The sequence below is a fragment of the Condylostylus longicornis genome, unplaced genomic scaffold (genome assembly GCF_029603195.1).
Source record: "Condylostylus longicornis isolate FDR11 unplaced genomic scaffold, ASM2960319v2 ptg000098l, whole genome shotgun sequence".
Classification (NCBI taxonomy): domain Eukaryota; kingdom Metazoa; phylum Arthropoda; class Insecta; order Diptera; family Dolichopodidae; genus Condylostylus; species Condylostylus longicornis.
The window spans coordinates 1,508,910-1,521,422 of NW_026578066.1; the positions used below are offsets into that span (position 1 = coordinate 1,508,910).

At 22.7% G+C, this 12,513-nt stretch overlaps 1 protein-coding gene across 3 annotated transcripts in view; it reads left to right on the forward strand.

Moving 5' to 3' along the window:
- Positions 1 to 8,177: 8,177 nt before the first annotated feature.
- LOC129613939 (CD151 antigen) overlaps positions 8,178 to 12,513 on the forward strand; it is a 37,176-nt gene continuing 32,840 nt past the window's right edge. Inside the window, exons 1-2 of one of the 3 annotated variants that reach the window (XM_055528287.1) lie at positions 8,178 to 8,293; positions 9,594 to 9,671. The gene's annotated coding sequence lies outside the window, so the exon portion shown is untranslated. Of the gene's footprint in view, positions 8,324 to 9,588; positions 9,672 to 12,513 lie in introns of all 3 variants that reach the window. The other 2 variants (XM_055528288.1, XM_055528289.1) reach the window with 2 other exon arrangements.

Sequence of the window (12,513 nt, forward strand, 5' to 3'; positions counted from 1 at the left end):
GGTTGCGAAAAAGCTTACAGAAAAATTATGAAACGACTTATAAAACGAAATATTATCATTTCCTGAAAGGTTTACCAAACAGAAGTTGTATAGAATCTAATAATAGTTTTTCGATGGTTATATACTTTAATTCAGATTTTTGTGACATGCCCTTTGAGCAATTTCTGCAAATTTTTTATCGAAGAAAAGAACAATTCATTCCCTTTTCATCGACACTCCATATGAATGTATTTGGAACATTTCTTTCTAAATTAGTCCTCTTCTAAAAAAAATTCGCTGTAAATGCAATATATTCTTGATTTAATGTTAAATATATACAAAACTTAAGTTTGTGAGTACAATTTCTTTAATTTCTTTAGTCTTATATGAATAAATTTTGAAATGATAGCAAAAAAATTTCCAAATCAATCTGTTTTATTGTGTCGATTAAAAGAATTTCCTCTCATGGCAATTTACTCGTATTTTGAATATGCAAGCATATTCAACTCACTATACATATACATACATACAGTCCTATACTCTTTATTCGTATTTAATAAACATGTCGACTAAAAACTTGTTTGTGGGCTTTAATTGATCTTTATAAAAACGTTTTGTTTTTTTTCTTTCTTTAGTTTTATTTAAAAAAAAAAAATATTTTATGTTTTTGTATTGCTTTCATTTTTTTTTATTTTGGAAATTTTTGAAACATGCAAAAAGCTTTTTATTACGTTATTTAAGCTTACATTTTTTCTTATTGGAGTATAGAGACAATTTTACCCCTTCTATTTATAAAATAGAAAGTATTGTTAACCTTTTCATTACGATTATGTGAACATTATAGGTGTTTTTCATAAAATGTAGTTTGCATTTGTGATTTCAATTTAGAATTTTAGTAACGTTAATAGCAAAAGCAATCTTCTGCAAAAAGCTTAAATTTGATGTTTGTAGGAATTTAAGTTTTGCAGAGAAGCTTGAAAATTTCGTTGTCTTTTCTAAAAATCTCAGATAGTAACAGAAATTTTTTTTACATAAAATAATCGTTCTTACATGATATGAATTATGTTTTTGAAAATACTGTATTTAACGCCTTCATATATGGAACTTTTAATAAACAGGAATTATTAAATTTATATGAACATAAATTCGAAATTCAGTAATTATCCAGATTTTAATTCTGTTACACCATGCTTCTAGATTTTAATTCTATTTCATGATAAATCACAATACTTTCATATCAATAGTAAGTGTATTTATACCGAAATATTTTAAAATTTCGGACACTAGCTCAATATTTCGATCACGAGCTCAATATTTAGATTATGAGCTCAATATTTCGGATCCTTAAGTCGCATTTTAAATTAGAAAGAACGACAATAAAAGCATACAAAGTATATTTTGTTAAAATTCATTCATTCTCTTTAGTGCAGGGAACAACTTCACACCACTTAATATCGAATATTTTTATTTTATTTTTGTTAAAATGTTTTTAAAAATTGTTTGGTTTTTTTTCGATTTTGTTTATTTTGAATAACTTGATAGTATAACAAATTACTGAATTATGATATTTGACACGTACTTTCAAAATTAATTACAAATTAATTTATAAATTTTAAAACGAATCAAGAATATAGTAGATAAATATACATAATGGGTGTGAATATTTGTACATTAAAATAAAAATAAAGATTGGAAAGAAAATATATGAAATTAAATTAAAATTAAAATGCTAGAATTTTAAAATGGATTTTATAGATTATAAAACATTGGGCATTGATCACATTTATATGAAGCTTAATACTGCTCAAACAAGAATATGTATATTAAAGTCATTCAAATTTGCTGATTAGCACTGAAATTCGGAGAAATTACGAATTTCATATTGTGAATTCCGAAATAGCGGAATTGTATTCCGAAATTCGTAATGTTGACACTTGATAGCTGTAATAAAATATCGATTTTAGCACTCCGAAAAATAATGTTGCCATTGCAGATTCATAATATCTACGAGTGAGGTTTATAATAGCTCAAAAGTTTACGTGCGTAACTTAGTTTGAGGGTGAATATTTTTTCATAACAATTTTTTTTTTTTACACTTTTTGTTTTGCGAAAATTTTTTTATTTTAAAAATAATATGGAATGAGTTTTAACATCATCTAAATTTAAAACCACTTCGAAAATAATTAAGCTGAACTCCAACCATATTCTTATTGAATTGCTCACAAAATTTCATGTATTACTCTAATTACAATTAGTATTGCTGTATAACGCTCACAGAGAATTTCCTCTAAAAAATGGTTACATGCATGTGGTCTTGAAAAAATTTATAAATCCAAATACTGAAATACATAGCCAAAATTCTAAATTAATAATTTAATTTTAGTATTTTACTCATACAAATAGTTACTTAAAATTTTGAATGACTCATCAAAAATACCATATTATACTTTGATAGCTTTAAGAAAATGTAAATAAAAACAAGTTGTACTAGCTATCCAGCTAGTTAAAATAAAAATAAAAATGTTGCCTTTTAGAATTTATAATTTTATAGTAATGAAGAAAGGAAAAAACATAAAAAATATAAAGACAAATAAATAAAGCTTTAAAAATTTGCTTATTAAAATTTTTTAAATCACTATGCCCTGTGTTTGTAAAGGATGAAAAAATTCGCTTAAAGTATCTTATAAAATGTATGTGAATATTATATTATGAAATCGAAATTTAAAACTTTAGAAGCTCATTTTAATTCTAATTAGCTCTTATTAAGCCTAATATGATCAATCAATTGCAGGGCCAATTTATCTAACACAATAATACGCTCTTTGACCTTCCACTGAAAAGGAGAGCTGTATATACATTTTGCCCAAAATGCCTTTGAAAATCAATTTTTTTCACATTTCGAGGTATTAAAACGTATGACAGACTTTTCACAGGTACTTATTAAGTTACGACTACAGGTCTCATATACCTGATTCTTTAAAATGGGAAAAAACATAATGAGAATTCTGCCACTATAAAAAATAAAAACTTTTTATCACACGTTCACAAATTCAAATACAAAATGTTTAAACTATTGTAGATTGTTAAAAAATTAAAAAAAAAGTTTATATTTACGCGATTGGTTCGCGTCTTAGGTTAATGTAATTTTATAACAAAAGAATTTATCTGGTACATTTTTTGCAACTATAAATTGCATATGTTTAGGAGATCAAGAATATAAACGAAAATTATAAAAATTAAAGCGAAATTGTAATTTCTGTAATATGAGACAAATTTTATAATAAAGTAAGAACAAAAATTTTAATTAATGGGATTCAGTTTCTTTAATTCTAAATATGGTAGATATTGAAGCAAACAATTTTTTGCCATAGAGTGCTATAATAATTTTATATTAAAAAAATTTAATAGTTTAACAATTTGTTTTTGTAAATTTTTAAAATTTTTATTCAAAGTTATAACCTTTTGTAGAGAATCTAAAAGCTATTCAAAAAATATTGGTTGTTCAAAGACTCAAATGCAATACAAAGTATGATTATTTCTTTAAAATTCCTTCTTTGTATGCAAAAATCATGTGCAAAATTTTGAAATAATTTAAAAAACTTTGTTAATACTTAATGCCTTTTTATTGCTAAATATTCTACGACCGTAGAATGAGACCCCATCAATCACGGGTTTTATCCGAATTTATTTATAAATTATTACACTCAACACAATAATATAAATTTAAAATAAATCATAGAAAACAAAAATATTAAATTCTGTTCATAAAAAGGATAATTTAATTAAATCTTTAAAAAATTGGCCATATATGTTGCATATTCTTAAATTGTTCGTTTATTTTATAAAACTTCCATATAAACACTTAACCTTATTCCTGTTCAAGTATTTTATGGTATAAAAATGTTGTAATACAGATTGAAGACGTAGTCATATCAATTAATTTATGTATAGACTATCGTAAAAATTGTAAAAATATTAATCTTGACCCATAAAGAAATAGATCTGTTATAGATATAAATGCATTCATTATTCTAAAATCAGACATAAATCACGTACTACACATATGTATGCATGAATGAATTCAATAAGAAATTGAATAAATTAATAACCCCTACAATATATTGTAATATAATTTTATGAAAAAAATTAAAATTGTTCCTTACCATATCTATGATGATCTTATTAATCTAAAGTATTCATCTCAATGTTAAAACTTTTGAAAATTCAACTAATTATAATTTATGTTAGCATCATATAACATAAAGCCTTTTGTTCCAATGTTTATAAGGTTATATTTAACCACATATCTCTTGAATCTTCAACATTTAATTTATTTTCTAAAAACAAAAATTTATTTATGATATATTATATAGGTTAGAGAGTTAATTGCTGATATGTATAAAAAATTAAATTAAATGTACATACATATACATACATAAATGTGGGTACATAGCTGATTAATATTGACAATTGTATATGCATACTAATTTTTTTTTATTTTCATTAATTAAATAAGATGAACAGTGAGTTCCATTTAGAATTTTATTATTTATTTTAAAGCATCATTAAATGTACATGTTATGTCAATTGTAAAATATTTATGCATTTTGTAATACGTGATAACTTATATTGTGTATAACAATGTCAAATATTATTTTTTAATACAAAATTGTAATTGAAAAATAAAATTCAAAATCTAATGAAAAAATCACTTGTGAACCATATAATACATACAATTATAGTTGACAAATATTGTGATAAAACACTGCGGTATTAAAATTGAAATTTTTGAATAATTTGCAATAAGTGCTGTCAAAACAATGAAAGTGTTGTAGAGACTGTTAAAAAAAGAAGCCTTTATTCAAATATTTTTATACCATTAGATTACTTGTACAAATTGTTTTCGAAATTTAACAAAATAAAATTGTATTGCGATAATTTAGATGGCATTTCGAAAATTTTGTGTGTTTTACTCATATTTCATACACTACTTACCAAATTTTGTGTTAGGGTATAGCATTGAATAGTAAAATAATTTTGAGAACTTTTCAATAACATCTTGTCCAAAAACTTTTTAAATAAAATTACATTAAATATCTTTTGTAATATAAAAATATTTAATAAGTAAGGTAATGAGATCATCTTATTTATGAATCATAAATGTATGTACTTATGTAAAATATAAAATTACATAAATATTATAAATAAATCTAATTATGCATATACAGTAGAACATGGATAAGTGCATACTCTCGTGTATTTTAAATTTGTGCACTTACAAGTAATTTGCACTTGCACGTTAATAAAATTTGTTAATTAAGAAATTTAAAAAACGGTAGTCTATTTTTATATTAAACACAAAAGCTTATTGTAATTCACGCCATATTAAACTGCAAATGTATACACATACGTAACTCTGTATATACTATAGCGGAATAGTGTGTACACCTATTAAGAAAAAAATGTGATTGCAATTTTGCAGAAAATGTATCAAAAATATATCTGTCAAACAAATATCTGTCAAAAAAAAATTTGCACTTACACGAGTAAAAATTCATTTAAAAAATATTTTTGGTATAGAAATTTTTATGCACTTATGTATATAAAAATGTGCACTTATCCGTATTGCGCTTACCCCAGCTAATTTATAAGATCTATTACACGAATGGTAGGTACATGGGAATTAAAAAAATAATTTTCTTCGGCAAGTTTTGCATTTATCCGAGGTGAACTTAAGCGTTTTCTTTTGGAAGAAAAATGAGCAATGTGAACAAAAGTATAACTTATATATTATTACGATATATTCACAAACATACATACATATATTATATGTAATTAATACTCATAAATGCATATACTTACATACATAAATGAAATAAGCCCTTACATCTGAAAGAAGAAATAATTTTCTTAAATTCTAAATATCTCAGCTTAAAACTTGAAAAATGTGTGAATGTCACCTTAAAGGAAAATATAATAATAATATATAATTTTTTTTTTAATTTCAAAATATAAACTTCAAAATACAAAATAACATTTTATTAAATATCAACAATCAAAGTCAAATATTTTCTTAATATGTGCATAAGTATGTTCACGCACTTGCCTATATTGCTTATTTATTATATACAATTATATATAATGTACATATGTATATGAGTTTATAAAAATATATAGGCGCAATATACCTATTGCATTATCATTTTTAAATTTTTCTCTTTGTGTTTGCTATAGGTATAACATAACATTAAAAACTATTCAATAAACATACAACATATACCTATGTATGTACATTACTTAACATGTGTACGTGTATATAAAATATTAAGCTCATTTTCTCAACAAAAAATATATAAGATTAAACAGCACTCTATATTCGCATTACAGCATCAAAAAATACCGAATTTATTTATTATTCTTCTTGTACCTAAAAAAAGCTCAGCTTTATATTCATCTCTCTTTTTCTAACTTGTTGTTTTTAAATTACGAAAATTGTAACAGTGAGTTCTTTTGTTTTGTTTTTTTTTATTTCTCGACTCGAGTCTCAATTATTTCTTCTTATTATATTTTTCTCTTTTTTCTTGGTACTATATACATATACGTATATATATATAATTTTGTTTAAATTTATGATTGTATATGAATATTACCTCATATAGTTATCACATACCTTTTTATTTTAACAATATGAATGAAGCAGCTTATGTTTTAATTTTTATAGTACATGGGCAATTCATATTTTAGAAAAGAATTTTTTCTCCAATTTAATTAATATTTTTTCTCATTATTTTCTTTAAATTTTAATAACCATTATGTCTATATAAGTTTGTATGATTTTAATAAAAATGCATGAGAACATTAAATGCATTTAATATTCGCCTAAATATATGCAATTATCAAATATAACTCAAAACATCAAATAATGTATGGAAGTAATTTTTATAAAATAAATATGATAATAAGACGATAGCCCTTTATTGTACATATATACGGACCTCTGTGTATTATGTGATTTTAAACCTATGTATTATTAAATTCGAAATAAAATTTTAGCATCACAATAACAAATAAATAGCTGCAATATAGTTTAATAGCTGCATTGTGAATATAGTTTATACTAATATATAGAAGACCATTTTTGTAATTACACAAAGACTGACTGCCTTTTTAAGAGGCACTAGTGAATATTAAATTTTTAAACTTGAAATAGCGCTACTCAAAATAAAGTAGTTTTATTGTGTTTTTACAAAAATTACCTTCTATATAGCGCTCTAAACAATATACACAATGCTACAATCTAAATGAAAATTTGTTACAAAAAATTCTTGTTTTAAACTCTACAGTACATGTATGCACGTATGTATATTTTTTAGTAAATCTCACTTTCAATTAAAGATAAAATTTAACAAAAGTGTAGTCTGTCTGGTCTCTTATTTTACCTAATGAAATTTAAATAATCTGTAAGTATGTACATATTTCTATGTAGTACACTACACAACAATAGGTAGGTATGTATATATGTACATAGTTGATAATAATATTTAAAATGAAATCGAAATTTAACAATAATATTGGTATCTAATAACAATAAATAATAAAAATAAAAATATACATATGCGATCCTACTTGCAATTGACATAAAAATTTAAATATCAACAAAATATAATATGTAAATATTTTATACATAATAACATATTATGTATGTATATAAGTAATATACGTAATTGTTCTATATAGGTAGTATATAATAAATATATGTAATTATTAAGATTTCTTGCCTATAATGTGTTTTGTTTATTTGATATTTAATTCATGCAAATACATACATATATAAAATATACTGAAATATTAAATAAAAAACAAAGCCACAAATATATTAACAATAATAATGATAATAAATAAAATTAAAAAGAACTCAAAACTGAAGTCATTAAAATCGTGACAAACACTTCTATGTACATACATATTATATATTTTAACATTTTTTTTGTTAACATTCAACAAGTGATTGAAAATAAACAATAAAATAACAAAAAAAAAAATAACAGAAACATGAGAAAAAAAGACAACACATACAAATATTAAAAGCACTAGTAACAACAAAAACAACCATACGTACTTTGGGTTTTTTTTTTTTTTTGTATATAACAAAAATATTTTTGTTTTTTGTTTTTATTTTCTGGTGTTGTTCAGTAGATTCAAATAAGATAGAAAAGCACTAAGTAATACTCAGTGGTTTGACCAGTTTTAATTTAACATTCGTCGGTCGAACATACACAAAATATTATAAAAATAAAAATAATTATTAAATACGGTAAATTAAACAAAATAATAAAAATAATAAGTAAATAGTTATTATTTACCAAAATAAGTAAATTAAATTTTATTCTAAAATAATTATAAATTTAAATTTTCATAAATTATAGAAAAAAAAAATAAATTTTCAATTTTAAAATTGTTATCAAATTTTGTTAAAGGCTAAGAGTAATTGACATTTTGAAAATTAAATTTTGTTTCTAGGTTAAAATTACCATCCTTCAAAGTTTTTTATAAAATTTTTCAAACGGGAATTTTAAAATTTTTTTTCTCCCTCTTATACAATATTTTACATTATTCGTAATTTACCACAATATTTTGAATTTATGATTTTTAAGAGACTTACATTTATATTCATTTTACATAACATTATGTGCCCTAAAGATAAAAAAAAATTTATTGAAATTTTTTAAAGAAATAAAAATTTTTTTTCCCATAAAACAAAAAAATAAATAAATTTATTAATAAGAAAGAAAGAAAAAAATTTTTTTATTATAAAAAAATTATGCAATAGGCTCAAGTTTAAAAAAAAAAAATAAATAATTTTGTGAATTACAACAAATGATTGTGTGAAGTATTTGACATCAAATGTACCAAATCCAAAATAGAAGAGTTAAAAGTGAACAAAATATAAACACGCATACAAATATAAGCACATATTTTGTACACAACATGTGTACAAACACGAATACCTACATAAAATAAATAAAATATACAATTTATTTTTTTTTTATTAATTTTCGTAAACAAAAACCAAAATGAAGAGAAGAGCTACAATATTGTAATAATTATGCTAAATGAAAAATACAAAAAAAAAAAAAATAAGCGGAAAAAATTAAAAATTGAATATTCAAAGTCACTCTGTACACAGCGTCGCGTATAGAGCATTTGACAAATAAGTTGACTCCAAAAATACCTTTTTTTTTTTTTATTTTGTTGTTGATCTTAAAGTCGTAGGTTTTCAAAACTTGAACTATTTTTTTTGTCTTATTATTTTTTATTTTTTTCTTGTCATATGGCAAAGATCCGTTTACAATATTAAGAGTTAATCAAATAATTAATTGTCAAAATATTTTTCAGAAAAAAAATATTTTTATTCAATTAATTTTGTTATTTTTAATTTATACTTAATAAATAGGAATTAATAAAAATAAAATTATCAAATTTAATGAATTTTATAAAAACAATTGAAATTTTTTATTTAAGTATAAGAGAATTTTTTATTCATACACAATACATACGTACATATTTATTAGAAGAAAAAATAATTTTATAATTTTTTTTTTTTTTGAGGTTAGAAAAGAGTTTTTAATAAATCTTTCAAAATTGGTTTCAAATCGAGAAATTCTGTTAATATAACTGAAGATCCTGTCAAGGTAAGTTTATATAATTTAATTTAAAAATTCTAAAAGAAATTATGTTTCTTATTATAAAATTCATATTTTAGTAGGTATTTATGTAAATTTAAATACGTTTACGGTTATTTCAAAATAATGCCCAAAAATAAAATTGTTTAGAGTAAAGAATAAATCAATTATAAATTGGGCAAAAAATTATTATTAGAAAATCAATCAAATATTATGGCTTAGATATTCCTAAAAAATTATGCTAAATGGCGCGCTTGTTCAAATTCAAATTTAAATTTGTTTAAGTTTAATAAATTTTCTGTATAATTTGGCAAACAATACTAAATATAAAACAGAATTCAGTTTTATAGTACACTTATATATAAGTATGTATATGATGTCGATGGCTTATGGAGGAAAGCCACATATGGAAAACTTAATCTAATATTTGAAAAATTTTGAAATATTTTGCAATCTTTTAGAAATGAACAATCTGCATATTTGTAATAAATAGTCATGAATTAGTATTTTTTGGAATTTTCTTAAATAATTTCAAAATTTTTAAAATGTGAGATAGAAGGTTTTCTCAATCAGCTTTCGATGTTTAAAATTGATACAATTTTGGAATTCAAGTAGTCTTTATTAGACCCATCCAATTTTATATTTTATTTTAAACTAATTAAAAATTATTTTTAATTTGTTATACATATATGTGTATATGTATGTATATTTCAATAAGTACACATGGAAGAATTTTATACCATTTTGCTTTGCCGTTCCTTTTTTTTTTACTACTCGTATTGCAGAATATTGGGTTGATTGTAACGGCAATTCTTATTAAACTGTTTCTTATATTTTTACAGAAACTGTAGAGATTTTGGAAATTATAAGAAATTATAATAATAATTTAAATAGACAATTTATTTAAAACAGCATTCAACAGCATTAAGTTAAATTAATCGATTTTTGTTGATTAAATTGGGAATGAAGCATCTTTATATCGAGTACCATTATCCAATCAAATAAATTTTAATCGACGATGACTAAACTATGGCATTAATTTCAATATCTAACACAATTAGAATTTATTTCCGGGAGTATATGGCTGAATCACTTCACTGTATAGATCTTTTCATAAAAAATAAATCTTCATTCATATTAAATTTAATTAAGTCGTCAATATTTGTATATACATAACATCTTTATACTTTTATTTTAAAATTATATTACCTTCATTTTAAAATATTTAATTTTGAAAAATGCGGTTCTTACACTTTCTCTGCTTAGTAATATATTATAATTCATAATTAATTCATAATTAATCACATGACATAAGTAATTAGTTTTAATTATAGTGTTGGTAGGTATTAATTTTTGTTACAAGAATGATCTTTAAAGTTTTAAATACTCCGGTAAAAATTTTTAACATTGTCTTATCTATATTATGTTTAACAAAAGATCTAAGAATACATACATATATGTATACACACAAAGGTATGCAATGAGGGTAAATATCGAAACCATTGTATAATCGGATTACCAACAACAAACGGAAGTTCATTGTATATTCAATTCAATAAAATTTTTTACTTTCTTTTATATTAATTATCGTACCTATTACATTCTAATTGTTAAAGTGATATAGAGAATGAAATTTCAAGCCCTTTAGCGTTTATATACTTATATACAAATATGAATCTTTAGGTGAAATTTAAGAAATTCGTAAAGTAAAAGTATACACATGTGTTAATTTAAAATTAAATATGTACATACATAAGTAGGACTCATAAAATGCTATGAAACGTGAATGTTGAAATCTTTAATAAATTAAAGGTCATAAACCATTACATATAATATTAAAGGTTTAAAGAAATTTCAATAAATATTTGGAAAATATGTTTTTTTTTGTTTGGAAATCAACTAACATTTTAACTTATTTATAGATTTATGTATATGTATGTGTGTATGTTATATGAGTTTCAAAGTGCGTTAATTGTAGTTTAAATGAAATTTTATGACTTCGATTCGTACGGGTATTATAAAATTGGACTTCCGTTCGGTACTCTTACAAATAATGGCCTATATATTTACACCATTATTGAAAGAATCCAAAGTGGGTAGAACATTTGTTCAGAAGTGAGTGTCAAAGCTGGACTGTGTTAGAAGTGCCTATAGAAATTCGAAGAATATTTGATCAAATTATTACTTGCTTAGGTGTGTTTGCTTATAACTTCCGTGGTAAAATTTTTGAAAGTACTAATACCGAGCCGGAAATTCATATACAGTAAAAATCGGCTATAACGTTATTCTGGTGCCTTGAATGTATGCTGTAATCGATTTTTACTGAAAAAAGTAAAATTAATATTTAATTTTTTACTGAACTTTTGTTAGCTTTTTGTGGTTTGTGAAGCTTCGAAATACATAAACGTCTAATTATACAATTATACATTCAGACATACGTATATGTATGTATGTATATGGCAATATATATTAATAAATTTCAAGTTATTTTATCATTAATTTTTATTCACTTACAAATATTTTTTTTTATTTTTGTTATTGAGTTTTAATTTTTTAAATTAATTCTAACACCTAAGAAGCCAAGCCAAGCCAAGAAAGTTCTATATTTCTAAATTTATAACTTTAATGCTAAGCTCATATTGCAAATGTTTTTATTGTTTTTTTTTACACGTAATCGCATTAGAGTGTAAAGACAACAAAGAAAAAAAATAACCAGTTTCTCTTATTTTATGCTTCTTTTCATTTGCTTGTTTTTATTTTTTTATTTTGGATTCGGTTATTCTCATCGTTCATTAGCAGAGAATTCACGAAATCAGGTTTTTTGACTTAAGTATAAACTTTATTTAGTTGC